The following is a 12,713-nucleotide window of genomic DNA, read 5'->3' as shown; positions in this document are numbered from 1 at the left end:
TCGAACGTACGGTATCGTAGGTAGGTTTTATAGAAAAAAAATAAGATTATATATATATATATATGATCAGAAAAATTTTTTGCTCAGAATCTGCTCAGCAAAAACTTTTTTTGCTCAGAGAAGTATATGCTCCGCTCATCGACAAAAAAAATTAGAGGGAACATTGATGTTAAATAGACTAGTCCCTGCTATTGCACATTTTTAAACCTGGCCAAGATTTGTGAAATCAGTAATACTATAATACTTATAAAAAATGTCATTAATAACAAACATATTTTGTTAGGTAACTCACCTTACTTACCAGAAACCTGTGCAAGTGCTTTCCGTACATGCTAGCATGCAAATAGATGTCATTTAAAATCAAAAATTATTAATGAAGTAAAAATCCAATAAAACAAATCACTTGTTTAATTTATATTACAGGTTGTTCTAAAATGAACTCTTACAGAAATGTTTAATTATATATATTTCTATTATGTGAAAATAATCTTGTATACTTATTATATATTATTTATAAATGAATTCTCAATTATTTAAAGAACTAGTTCTCTCTTAAAATCTCTTAGATCAGTGATGGGCAAACTTTTTAAAGAGCGGGCCAAAGGAAAACAAGAAAACTTTAGGCGGGCCAATATAATTGTAACCTAGCTCTGCATCTGAAAATCCAGGTGGCGCTATAAAAACATGTGCAGGCCGTCTGCCATATTTCTATTTCTCTCTTTCGGCTACGCTACGCACGACGAGTGGATGTTCTGTACCGAAGCATGCTTGTAACCGATCGAGCTTTTACTCAATAAGTGTAAAACAAAATTTTGTACATGATTGTAAATAAACTTTCATGGTGAGATATAAAGCTTCGGTTATTTTGTATAATCAACGAACACTCAAGTTAAGTGGTGCATCAACCACCACAGCCTGTATTCTTTTTTACTCGTCAGATTAGGAATAATGTTGCGCGGGCCGGATAGAACATTTTAGGGGGCCGCATCTGGCCCGCGGGCCGTAGTTTGCCCATCACTGTCTTAGATTATACATTTTTGGAACAGTTACAATAAACTATTTTCTGTTAAAAGAAATTGAATCATGGATATAAATAATGTAACTTTGTTGATTTTGCTTCTTTTCTCTCTTGTAAAGGCAAAATTTAATAAAAAAAATCCATAAATATACAAAATATAATGTATGTCTTATACTGAACATAAATATAATGAATACATCATAGTAGGATCCAAAAGTTTGGGGACTTAGCATATAGTTCCTTTCTTTGAATAGTTCAAAACACTGATGCATAACCACCTTAAAATTATTTTGAGCAACGATACACTTTTTCCAGCACTCATGCAGCTTCTGTAGCATTGCTGTAAGCTATCTTTTGCGACCACCTGTAATGCCTCCTGTAATGACACTTTTACCTCATGTGATAACTCAAAACAATTTCAGACAATTTATGATAGATGGAATTAAGCAAATGTCACATATCTGGATGTAAAATGTGGTGTTTGGGTGAGTCTATCTATCATAAATGGCCTGAGATTCACAAAAAGACACAAAACAAGACCAACCTGTAAACATGTAACCATTGAATTCAACACTATATTATACAAAATATATGCTAATATAGCAAAGGATATAAAAATAGATATAGCATTTAAACAAACACCAACAGTATTCAGGATGATAACAAATGGAAAAGATGAAATAAATGAGATAAGGATCCCTAGGGTATACACTATACCTCTAGACAATTCTAGATTCAGTAGATGCCTAACCTATATAGATTTAACTATTAAATTGATAGATGCTAGATTAAAAGAGCATAAATTTAACATCCTTAAAGGCAATTACATCACTACTTTAACCTAATAAGCCAGCAAACTTGGTGTGTCCACATGTTAGCCATGTGTGCCAAATATCTGATGTCCAAAAATTAAGAACAATAGAAGCCATCAACATCTAAAAGGAAGAAATCAAAAGGCTTTGCATCAATAATAGAAAAAGCATTAACCTATCCCAGTTTATGCTTTCTCTATTGTTGCAGTTAATCTGCAGTTATAACTCTGTTAGAATAAGGTTAGAGAGCAAAGTTTGGCAAGCTTTGCTCTCTAACCTTATTCTAATCCTATTCACACTGTATATTTTAAGCCAGCTTAAGGTATGAAATATGAATGGAACTGACTTAATGTTAAACTGGTTTAACTACGAACAACTGGCTCAGCTTAAATCTCTTTCTCAAAGAAGCTTAAGTTGCTTCAAGCTTTCCTTGAGGTCCGCCACAAGTTAAAAAATAATGGTGGAAGCAGATGTACAAATGTTCAAACAAAGCAAAAAAAAAAAAATGCTTGGAAAATTGGTCGAAGGAGGAAGTAACAATTTAACTGATATATGAAGGGAAAAGATTGACGATTTACATTGAGCCAAACAAAATAAAATGATATACGAAGCAATGGCGGCAGAAATTTGTCTTTGGAAGCCAACATCCAGAGCCAGAACATGGTCCAAAATAAGGGCAAAAATTAAAAATTTAACTGCCAAATACAGGTAAGTTAAAATTGTGAAAATATTTGATCATTAAATTAATTAATGTTTAATATTTAAATAAAGGAATTCTTTAAACAGTTATATTTCGAATGTTGATACTAAATGACGAAAATTATATTTCTTGTGACTTGTACAATAAATGTAAATGATGTAAACATCAAAGTAATAACTAATTTTAAATTTTAAAAGAAAAAATTAATCCTTCCTACTTGAAACAATGTAATTTTCTTTTTTATTTTATTAACTAGGGAAGAAGTAATGAAGATTGGGCATTCAGTAGGCAGCCCATCTACCTGGCAATATTTCCAGGTAGTTAATTCAATTATAGGGCATCAGCCAGCCCAGAATGTATCTTAATGGAAGAGAGTTGATGGTAGAATGTTTACAATCACCTGAATTGGATATAGGTAAACTATCATTAGATGTATCCTATTATATCAAGGTTATAATCCACTTATAATCATCAAAAATATTTATTATTAAATTGTACGTGTACCTTTATTACCATTTGGCATCTATGACTGCAAGAACTATGGCATACTAGTTAAATTTAAAAATTGTCACAAAACATTTGTCTGGATAGACATTGTAAAATATTTAAGCATGTTCACAAACTACATTTTACATATATTTTTGTGTAATTAAGCATTTAAGTATTTCTGTTGAGAATCCATTCTTATCACAGTTCTGTCACTAAAATGCAAGGTATATAGACTAAAATGATAACATTGAGAGAATTCTGCTGCCAATGATGACGACATCACTGATAATAAATGTTGATAATTCCTAACTTATGTATGCGTCTTATGTATTTTAAATAAGTTATTTATATTTTAAATTACTAAATATAAATTAATTTATGATGAAAAATAAGCAAAAATTTGATTTTATTTAAAATGTAATATTGAGTGCACCCGCTTAAGGGCTAAATGAATAATTCGCTTTAATTAGCTAGTGTGAACAAGTAGTTAATCTTGTTTTTAGCAATGTGACTTAACTTAATTCTGCTTAAATCTGAATCCTGCTTAAAACGTACAGTGTGAAGAGGGTATAACAGAAGATAAGATATAATAAACTATTGATTTCCTTGTGCTTTATATTATTTATTAATTTGTACATATAATTATCCAATGTAATTTTTTAATTAATTTATATATATATATAAATAACAAATTGCAAAATTTTAAATAACATCATGGAATATTGAGTTATTCCACTTTAAAACTCAATATAGCTCTTTCACCTTTTGAATGGCTTCTATCTTGAAGCAGGCCTGTTAACTGGGCCAAAATGTTTGTTCTGCTGGAAAGTATGAAAGGTGTGCTTTGTGATTTTATCCAAGAAATTTCAGCTTTCAAGAGAAATTTGAAATACAATTTGTGTGATAATAAAAATTAATATCACCTAATAAAGACCAGACTGTATTTATAAAAATTTGATTAAGAAAATATAAAACCCAATTTGTTTTATAAAAATTCAAGTATGATTAAACTATAATGATTCTATTTACCTGTTTTGCTGTGGAAGACATCATTATTGACCTTAAAGATCTTTTACTTTCATCTCCGGAACAAGTCTCACCACCACTATCATCATTATTAAATCCTTGTTCATTCCATAAATTACGCATTTCTTCTAATTCTAAATGTTCCTTTTTGTAAAGTCTCTTTAAATTCTCAACATGATTTATCATTATTTCAACTGCTTGGCTAATACGTTCTTCCTGTTCAATAAATATTACACTTTAATAATAATTTTAGTGGTGATTAAAAACTTGTCACCAAAATTAAGCAATTTATAATCAATTTGTTAAAATGAAATTAAAAATAATTTCATTTATAAACTTCATATGATATAAAAAATGATAATTATGTAACTATTAAAGTAACAGATTAAATGGTAGATATTTCAAAAGTAACTTTGACATCATAATTGTAAAAAAATATCTGATATACAGTACACTCTTGCTAATCTGATCCTCAATAATCTGGTTATCCAGCATGATTGTCTATACCAGCGTTTCTCAAAGTGGTCGATAACGCCCCCTTGTGGGCGCTGGAGGCTTTCAGGGGGGCAGTAGAAGGCTCAAAGAGAATTGGGGGGCGTTAAGGAAATATAGAGGGGTGACGGCAGACAAATTCTATATATAAAAATTCGACGGAATATATATAAAATGTTGACATTTTATATATTTTTTATTTTTTATTGAAGGTCACAAGTTGAATATTTCTAACACATTGACTTTTATTTTAGCTCAGCGTTTCTCAAAGTAAGCAATAACGTCCCCTTCTGGCGTGATGAATAGATCTATGATAGAGGCAGGGTATTGAACGGTGACCAAAGGCAAAATTGGGGCTGATAAGAGGAAAACATTGCGTTTAACGGTGTCCAGATGATGAGAACAATGTACAGTAAGGGCACAAAGTGTGAGATTCATAGAAAAGTTTTCCTAAGAATATTTCCAATCCTTTTCTCACACAAGAGAAAATGGGTTAGGGGGCGTTGGGTATAACTTTATGGAACAAAGGGGGCGGTGGATCGAAAAAGTTTGAGAATCACTGGTCTATACTGTATAACTCCTTTTCCATGAAAATGTTGGTCATATCACACTTCCTATTTTACTCTACTTTGGATTCATTTCTGTGTACAGTATTGCATGACAATGCACCATATTATTTGCCTGCCTGACTACCTTCAAAAAGAATCGGTACTGAAAGATGACAGATTGTCATTCATTGTCTTTAGGCCTATATATCCATATAATTCAGCACCTCCCTGTGAAAGGAATGGGCATGTGGTTTTGGCGTGGTGGTTNTATTTTTTACCTTGTGGGAGTCACAGCTGGAATCTCATCCTAGGAGATGCAGCATCCTCTTGTGTTCAAGCAAAATCTTTTTTGGTTTGCTACAAAGGCTGTACACTCTGTTTGCCGGCTCGAGTCAGAGGTGGGCTATTTTAAAAGCACATGTAAAATCGTTATCGCTAAAACCACTTTCTGAAACTAGATGGGAATGCAGAGTAGAATCGGTGAAGGCCGTTAAATACCAACTAAGCAATATATGTGATGCTTTGAAGGATTTAGCAGAAAATACAACAGATTGTCAGTTGGTTAGAGAATGCCATTCTGTAGAAAAGGAAATAACTACCTACGAATTTATAGTTGCTCTCGTCGTATGGTATGACATTCTTACAAAGATAAATGTTATAAGTAAAATCTGGCAGAGCGAAAAAATGCACCTAGATGTGGCTATACAACACCTAGAGGCATTTAAACATTGGCTTGATAATTATCGGGAAAATGGTTTCCAATCATCCTTGTTAACAGCGAGAGAAATAGCCGAGGAAAATGATATTGATAGAAAGTTCAAAGTCGTGAGAAGGAGACGTAAAAGAACGAATTTTGATTATGACCGGAAAGATGAAGCTCTTGAATTGTCTGCGGAAGAGATTTTCAAAATAAACTATTTTTATGTCATTGTCGACAATGTGCGCGCAAGCTGCCAACCTAGATTTGAGGCACTTAAACATCATGAGAGCATATTTGGTTTCATGTATAACATAAAAAGATTAAAGGAAATTAGTGATTGTGAACTTTTGAAGCAATGCAGCGACTTGCAAATATCTCTAACAGTAGGAGAAACATCTGATATTGATGGACATGAATTGTATGAAGAACTGAATATGTTTATCCGTGTATATGAAGGAAACGACGACATTATCTCGGTGCTGAAATATATAATAGAAAANTGCTGCTGAATGGATGCGATTGGTGCCGAGAAGTCTGGTCAGTTCTCGGAAGAGGTTCGATTCGAACTGACGTCCTTGATCAGTTGTGATGGTAGTAGGACATCCGAATCTTGCGATCCAACCTGAGAAAAAGGCTCGGCATACCGTCTCAGCAGATATGTCGGCAATTGGGATGACTTCTGGCCATCTGGTAAAACGGTCGATCACTGTAAGGCAGTAGTGTTTCCCGTCAGCTGGCGGAAGTGGTCCTATCAGGTCCATGTGAAGATGGGAAAATCTTGCTTCCGGAAGTGTAAACTTCCCTATTGGTGTCCAGGCGTGGCGGTGGATTTTCGATTTCTGGCAGGGGATGCAATGTCGTGCCCACTGACGGATGTCCTTCCGCATGCCCGGCCAAACATAACGACTTGAAATTAGCTTAGTGGTTGCTGTTGCTCCTGGATGAGAAAGTCCATGTAGGTGATCGAATATGATTCGTCGGAAATTATGCGGCACGAAGGGGCGAGATATTCCGGATGATGTGTCACAGTATAGGTCGATTTCGTTAGGTGGAAGGGATTTCAGCTCTAATTTGAGCGACATAGGATCCTTTAACAATTGATGAAGTTCCGAATCTGTAGCTTGCGATGTGGCTAGCTCTCGGAAGTCTAGAGGGGAAGCAGAGGTGATAGAATCTATCTTGATGCGGGAGAGAGCGTCTGCTATTGTGTTGGCTGTGCCCAGAATATGACATATGTCCATAGAGAATTGGGATATAAAATCGAGATGCCACATTTGTCGTGGTGAACATTTATCTGGTTTTTGTTTGAAGGCATATATAAGCGGTTTTTGATCCGTGTAGATCGTGAATTCACGGCCTTCTAACATGTGGCGAAATCGTTTTATTGATGTATATATTGCCAATAGTTCTCTATCATAAGCTGACCAGTTGCGTTGGTTTGGTGCCAGTTTTGCTGAGATAAAAGCTATGGGTTCCCATTTCCTGTTGTATTGCATCAGTGCTCCTCCAACTGCTGCATCTGACGCATCTATCCATATGCATAGTTTAGCTCCGGGTATTGGATGGTGGAGAAGTGTGGCTTTGGCCAGTGCTTCCTTAGCTGATATAAAGGATTGTTCTGCCGCTTCTGACCATTGCAGAGATCGTGATTGTGTTTTCCAAGTGAGTGACGTATGTTTCTCGTTCTTTTTCCCTTCTAGTAGTTGCACTAGCAGGGCGAGGATGTGTGCCGCTCAAGGGATGCATCTCCTGTAGAAATTTATTATACCTAAGAATCGTCTAAGTTGAGTGAGAGACGAAGGTTTGGGAAATTCTCGGATGGCTCTGACTCTATCAGGGAGTGGTTCCAGACCCTTTTCCGAGACCTTGAATCCGAGAAATTCGATTGATGGTACGCCGAAGCTACATTTTGACAGATTTATGGTCAGTCCATATTCCTGGAGATGTTGGAATAAGGTGCAAAGATGCGAGATGTGTTCTTCCTGGGAGCGTGATGCTATTAGTATGTCATCGACGAAAGCATATGCGAAGGAGAGTCCTCTGGTTACTTTGCCGATGAACCGTTGAAATGTTGCAGATGTGTTGCACAATCCGAATTGCATCCTGGTACTCTCAAAAAGACCAAACGGTGTCATTATAGCTGTTTTGTGCACGTGCAGTGAGTAGATGGGTATCTGATGATAGGGTTTGATTAAGTCTATGTGAGAGAAGATTTGTGTTCTGTGCATTTCCGATGTGAAATCTGCGATGTTTGGAACGCTGTATCTGTCCTTTATGGTTTGTGCGTTTAGAGCATGATAATCTCCCACTGGTCACCAATCCAAACTGTTTTTCTTGGTGACCATGTGGAGTGGTGATGCATAATTGCTTTTTGATGTTCGCATATGGCCGAGAGCTATCATTTTATCGAATTCGGCCTTAGCGATTTTAAGTCTATCGGGTGCTAGGCGAGGTGGTTTCGCAGTTACGGGCGGACCAATCGTTTCTATATGATGTACTACATTGTGTTTTACGGGTTGATTAGGACGTGGAGGTCTGGTGATCTCAGGAAATTCTTCCAATATCTTATGATATAAGGAGTCGTTGGTCGTTATCTTAATAGAGTGGATGAAGGTTTCTAATAATTTGCCTGGAGAGTTCACCTTTGTCTGAATGTCTGTGAGACATTTGCGTGTAAGATTCAGTACCAAATGGAAATGATACAAAAAATCTGCACCTATTATTGCCGTTGACACGTTGCCAATAAGGAATTTCCAGCGAAAAATTTTCTTTAACCCAAAATCGAGAGTGAGTGTTCGTTGGTCGTAGACATGAATTGCAGTTGTGTTTGCTGCTGTCAAGGTCATTTGAGATGCGCGCTTCTTTTGAGATGAGGAGGCTGGAAATATTGATACGTCGGAACCTGCATCAACGAGAAAGTTTATGTTCATTTTCTTGTCTAGGATGAACAGGCGACGAGATTGTTCCGGCAAAGTGCATGTCGCCTTTACGCTTCGCCGCTCTCGTTTGTTGGAAAAACTACACGGAGGAGTACATTTTTGTGCCTTTGTGCCAAAACGGTTCTGGTACCAGCAGTAGTTGTTAATACTGTGGTGAGTTGAATTGTTGCAATGTCCTGAACTGCTGCAGCAGCATCGAGAAAAATGGTCACTGCGATCCCGACGTGCCNTTTTTTTTGTTGTTGTTGTATGCAGTTTCCAGCAAACTTTAATTAATTTTTTTCTATTTGTGAAAATTTCTACGTTATTTAAAGGTAATTTTTATTATAGGCCTATAGACCTAACACAGCATTATTAATATGATTTTGGAGGTTACAAAACTTTAAAATTACTTTAAAAAATGGAAAATAATTATATCATTTGATTTCAAGATATTTTGTATACCTTAAAAATAATTAATTCTATCCCGGGATTTCCCGGGATCCCGGGAAACAGTTCACTTTTATCCCGGGATCCCGGGATAAGCAAAAGACCGGGAAATGAGAAACCCTAGTCAGGATAACTGAATTATACTTCTATGTAATAAAAATTTTAATTGTTGCAAAATTGGAAGTATTAAATTTTTTATTGTGAGAAAACCAGGCAACATCACAGAAGTATGAAAATTGCATTGCCAAAAATAAATACATTGCCCCATTTGAAATGAATTGGAATTGGTCCAGATATTTTGGAAGAGAATATAAACAACAGTATTGTTGTAAAGTTATAATTATTCTACATCGTTATTTTATTGAATCATGGTCCTTACACACAACAGTTGAAAGTACAATATCCTTGCATTTCAATAGAATTTACTGCATGGTGTTAGTCAAATTTTTCTTAAAATTTTGGCACACAATGGAAAATGTCTGTATAATTCTTTCTGGAGAGTTAGAACGATACTGATTTTTTTCAGATTTTTTCAAAAATTTATGAAAAATTGATTCTTGAAACAAAGACACATGGTGTTTGTGAGATGCCACATGAACAATGGACAGTTAACACTAAAAACTAACTCAACTATTAAACTAATAAGGAAAGGACTTGTCTATTACATATAGGCTTAACTTCATATAAATATTTCTTGTTTAAAATAACACTTTAAGTCTAGCTATAGTCAGCTCTTTAAGTCACTTTAAGTCTAGAAGTCATAGCAGTGTACTTTCCTAGTAAGTAATGTAAACTCCATTTCAAACTCCATTCGGATTCTTTGAATATCTTTTTATGCCTTTTGGTCTCTCCAACGCAGCTGCTATTTTCCAGCGTTTCATGAATCAGGTCCTGCAAGGATTAGAGTTTTGCATCCCATATTTTGATGATGTGCTCATTGCCTCAGCAGATGTAACAGAACACTTACAACATCTTCGTTTGGTATTCGAACGTTTTACCCAATATGGTGTGAAGCTTAATGCTTCAAAATGCATCTTAGGCAAATCAACTATCCCCTTCTTGGGCCATCTAATAACCCCAGCAGGCATTACGCCCTTACCAAGCAAAGTATCGGCCATAAAGGAATACCCTAAACCCATGACCATCAGAGAACTCTGTCAATTTTTAGCAATGATAAATTTCTATAGGAGGTTTATCCCACATGCAGCCCACACACAGGCAACCTTACACACCTATTAAAGGGACGACTAAGGGGGATAAGATAAAAATCAAGCTGTCACCAATAGAGACGGAGGCTTTTGAGAAGTGCAAGTCCGACTTAGTGGAAGCCGCCATACTGGCTCATCCATCGCCAAAAGCACCACTGGCAATCATCGTTGATGCATCTGACACCGCAATGGGAGCTGCATTGCAGCAACAAATATCTAACTCCTGGCAGCCACTAGCCTTTTTTAGTAGGAAGTTCTCACCAGCACAACAAAAATACAGTGCTTATGATCGGGAGCTGTTGGCTGCATACACTGCTATCAGGTACTTTCGACATATGGTCGAAGGTCGGCCGTTCATATTGTTTACGGACCATAAGCCACTAACATATGCCTTCCAACAAAAAACTGACAAATGTTCCCCTAGGCAGTTGCGACACTTGGATTTTATCAGTCAATTTACGACGGACATTCGCTTTGTTAAAGGAGAAGACAACGTAGTAGCAGATGCCCTCTCCCGCATCAACATATCCACCATAGAGACACCGTCGCTTATCAATTTTCAGGAAATGGCCGTGGCACAACAAGGAGACAGTGAACTAAAAGATATTTTAGCAGGTAATACACCTAGTGCACTCAAGTTACAGTCACTGCCGGTGGGAGAGCCAGCCATCAACCTGTATTGTAACACCTCCACTGGCCGAATACGACCGTTTGTGCCTAAGGACTTTCGTCGGCAGGTCTTTAACAATCTGCACGGATTGTCTCACCCTGGCGTCAGAGCTTTAGTTAAACTTGTTCAGGAACGATACGTTTGGCCGTCAGTGAGAGCCAACGTATCAGCATGGGCCCGTGCATGCATTCTTTGCCAACGAACAAAAGTCTCTCGCCACACTAGAAGCCAGATGGGCACCTTCGTTCCCCTAAATGCTAGATTCGAGCATGTACATATCGACTTGGTAGGCCCCTTGCCGCCATCAGAGGGATACAGGTATTGCCTCACCTGCGTGGATCGTTTTTCCAGGTGGCCAGAGGCGTTGTCGTTAGTTGAAAGCACTGCACAAGCAGTAGCGGAGACATTTTATTCTGGATGGGTAGCCCGTTTTGGCCTACCACTACGCCTAACAACCGATCAGGGAGTTCAGTTCGAATCTTCGCTGTTCTCAGCCCTTCTTGGTTGGGGACGGAGAGAATCTGCACGACTCCCTATCATCCAGCAGCAAACGGCCAAGTGGAATGGTTCCATCGCCAGTTCAAGGCAGCAATTATGGCACATACCACAAGCCGATGGACTGCGGCACTCCCTACAGTGCTCTTGGGTTTTAGAGCCGCCTGGAAGGACGACATCCAGGCAACAACAGCAGAGATGCTCTACGGAGCCCCCATACACATACCAGGTGAGTTTCTCTCCACTGTGAGCGACCATCCTGACCCAGCTACCTTTGTCGGCAGGCTGAGAGAGGAGATACAAAAACTCAGACCTGTGGCATGTCGCCCCAAAAACGCAGCAGTGTTTGTGCACAGAGACCTTCCCTCCTGTTCACATGTCTTCCTGAGGACCGATGCTGTCCAAAAAGGACTACAACCGCCGTACGAAGGTCCATACCGTCTATTAAAACAAGGACCCTAGACTTTTAAACTAGTGGTGGGAAATCGGCACATCACTGTCAATATTGACAGACTTAAACCAGCTTACATATGTGCAGACGACGCAGAGAACCTCCCATCCACAACAGAGACAGCAACAGGAGCATCAACAACAGCACTCCCAGCAGAGAGAACAACAGTCTCGCCACCACAACAAGATACCATCACACGTGCAGGTCGTCGAGTAAGATTCAACCCCAAATACTTATAAACATTGGTAATATCTCGCTATCACTGGCGGAGGACTACTGTTGCAGTCACGATCTATTCTTGTTAAGCCGTAACAGTCGCAAACTATTTCATGTACAGATATAGTCATGGACCACTTTCTGTAAAGCGGTAAAAAGGGCTGGAGCAGTAGCGTAGGAGGATCAGAAGACCTAACTCACTTCTGGACTAGCTGCCTTAGCACTCGGACGCAAGTAGCTACGCTCCATGTTCCGTACGTCTACTTATACCCCTGTTGCGGTCGCGATCTATTTTCTTGATAAGCAGTAACAGTCGCGAACTACTTTGTGTATATAGTCGCAAACCATCTCTTGTAAAAGGGTAAAAAGGCCGGAGCAGTAGCGTAGGAGGATCACAAGACCCAACTCACTCCTGGTCTAGCCGTCTTACGAATCGGTCGCAGGTAGCTACGCTCCACGTTCCATACGGCTATTTAAACCTCATGTAAAAATTAAAAATTGGAGTCAGTCATTCATTATA

The 12,713-nt window shown here is 37.8% G+C and overlaps 1 long non-coding RNA gene across 1 annotated transcript in view; it reads right to left on the bottom strand.

Annotated features, from left to right (window-relative positions):
• The window catches only part of LOC111629512, a 9,891-nt gene extending 5,631 nt beyond the window's left edge, over window positions 1-4,260 (bottom strand). Inside the window, exon 1 of the long non-coding RNA XR_002757342.1 lies at window positions 4,049-4,260. This is a non-coding gene — a long non-coding RNA (uncharacterized LOC111629512). The remainder of the gene's footprint in view (window positions 1-4,048) is intronic.
• Between the last annotated feature and the right edge of the window lie 8,453 nt (window positions 4,261-12,713).

This window comes from Centruroides sculpturatus, unplaced genomic scaffold, assembly GCF_000671375.1.
Source record: "Centruroides sculpturatus isolate CEXI.00-Female unplaced genomic scaffold, Cexi_2.0 scaffold364, whole genome shotgun sequence".
NCBI lineage: Eukaryota > Metazoa > Arthropoda > Arachnida > Scorpiones > Buthidae > Centruroides > Centruroides sculpturatus.
The sequence above is the reverse complement of the archived record's forward strand: the minus strand, read 5'-3'. Positions and strand labels throughout refer to the sequence as shown.